Source organism: Etheostoma spectabile, chromosome 17 (genome assembly GCF_008692095.1).
Source record: "Etheostoma spectabile isolate EspeVRDwgs_2016 chromosome 17, UIUC_Espe_1.0, whole genome shotgun sequence".
Lineage (NCBI taxonomy): Eukaryota > Metazoa > Chordata > Actinopteri > Perciformes > Percidae > Etheostoma > Etheostoma spectabile.
Window position 1 is genome coordinate 22956348 of NC_045749.1, and position 2285 is coordinate 22958632.

The 2285-nt window shown below is 40.6% G+C and overlaps 1 long non-coding RNA gene across 1 annotated transcript in view; it reads right to left on the reverse strand.

The window, feature by feature from the left end:
• LOC116705688 (uncharacterized) overlaps positions 1-1588 on the reverse strand; it is a 17273-nt gene extending 15685 nt beyond the window's left edge. Inside the window, exon 1 of the long non-coding RNA XR_004335997.1 lies at positions 1578-1588. This is a non-coding gene — a long non-coding RNA (uncharacterized LOC116705688). The remainder of the gene's footprint in view (positions 1-1577) is intronic.
• Positions 1589-2285: the final 697 nt, after the last annotated feature.

Sequence of the window (2285 nt, forward strand, 5' to 3'; positions counted from 1 at the left end):
TTGGGCTGTAAGTCGCAGGACTTGGACTTTTGACACATTTAGGCTACCAAAACACTTGGTTAAAGATGCACTAATCAATATTTTGGATCAAATTGCTGTTATTCAAAATTGTATTTGTATTTCACTTTGGACAAGAGCACCTGCAAAGGGAAAACGTGTTAAATAACTTTCTGTTAACCCAACCCCAGGTATCAGCTGACATAACACCTGCTAATAGGAGCACGTATTAACCCGCAAATCCCACAATCCACAAACCAACACAGTTGTATATGAAAATGTCATTTACAACAATATAGCAAAACAACACACAGAAGAAAAATACAGGGAAGTAATAGAAATAAAAAAATGAATTAAAACCAATGCTGTGGTTCCTTTAATATGTTTTAAAACCCCGAAAGTGATAGATTTAAAAATACAAAGAAAGGACATTAAGACGTCAAATAACAGCATAGGCGACATGTTACAGTAAATCTTGTATTTAAAGTTTGCTTTGCTGCCCCCAGGTGGAAAGAAAATCAAGTAGTGCAGCTTTAAGTACAGAGAAAGATTGTGAACATTGAAAAACGTGTTCAATTTTCCAATAACACTTGATTTATACACTTTATATGACTGACATGGCACCGTCATAACCATGACATGAACATGAAGGAGTCCTTTTAAATGTTTATGAATGTTGTTATTAAGAGTTATTTGGTAAATTATGACACGTTGAATGCTAACTTTACATTTTTAAGATTTTCCTGTTATAACAATTTGACACCATTTCGACCATAAATAGGCAGACGAAGGCCGACGGGTAGCGACGGTGCGTGTAACGGCGATCGGCTTGGGGTGTCAGTGCCCTATGTCATGGTAGCTATGTTGCTCAGGACCTACAAAAGCACAGCATAGCATGTGAAGTGGTTTGGATGAGATGTTCTCCAAGCAGCAATACCACAGGACAAGCAATCGACCCGTTCCCAACAGGGCCCTTTTCACTAGTTCTAGCCAAAGAGCACATATTACCCCAATTTTAGTTTCATTACACTTTAGAAACAATTTCTAGATTTCTCTTTTAAGGTACAGATGGGACTGGTACAATATGTCAATGAAGGTTTAATCCCACTTAGGATCCTCCGGTGGGTTCTCTTTAGAGATTGCTATCAGGGCCCCCTTGCTCTGGAAGGATTCCATAAGGAGGTCAGGGAAGCCACATCTTGGTCTTCTTTTAAATGTCTAAATTATTTTTGTGAATGTACCTACGTTAAACCTTCGTTTAAAAGCATATTCAGGACAGAAGTGTCACTTTTAAGATTTATCACCAGGGTCTCTACACATGGACTCAGCATCACCAGGGTCTCTACACATGGCTCGCATAACCAGGTCTCTAACATGCACTCAGCATCACCAGGGCTCTACCAACTGGACTCAGCATCACCGGGCTCTACACATGGACTCAGCAGCACCAGGTCTCTACACATGGACTCAGCATCACCAGGGTCTCTACACATGGACTCAGCATCACCAGGGTCCTACACATGGACTCAGCATCACCAGGGTCTCTACACATGGACTCAGCATCACCAGGGTCTCTACACATGCACTCAGCACACCAGGTCTCTACACAGGCACTCAGCATCACCAGGGTCTCTACACATGGACTCAGCATCACCAGGGTCTCTACACATGGACTCAGCATCACCAGGGTCTCTACACACTCTTAAAACTGATGCTTCCGTCCTAAATATGCTTTTTTGGTATGATTTATTTGTGGGACTTTGAGCATAACAGATACACATTACACCTCATCCATGGAATGAAATGAATACAAAGTTTCAATCTGTGACACAAGGTACTAACAAAGATACTGCTTATGTGGGTGGGGGGGGCTAAATGTGCTTTTAAAGGATAGTTTGACTAGGGTACAGTCACAGAAAGTTACCCTTTAATTCATTCTTTGCTCTCTCAAGATTCAGTTTTTATTTTTGCTTTTAGCAAATACTTTGTAACTGTTTTAAAAGGTTCTATAAAAATAAATTATAATTATAATAATAATAATTATTAATACTTCAGCTTGAAATAAATGTTCAATCTGAACTTGCTATGCGCGGAATGCCCTGCTGGTGTTTTTGTAGCGGCCATAACACACGTTACTGTCAGCCTGTGTTGGGGCTAAGGTCCTGCACACTGGATTTGATCTGGTTTTAAACACACATTCCTCCGTCTGTGTTCGGGACAGAAAAAGGCCCGAGTAGTGTGTTGAAGGCAACTGAAACAGGGGTTTCTTTAAGTATGGCAGGGAGTGT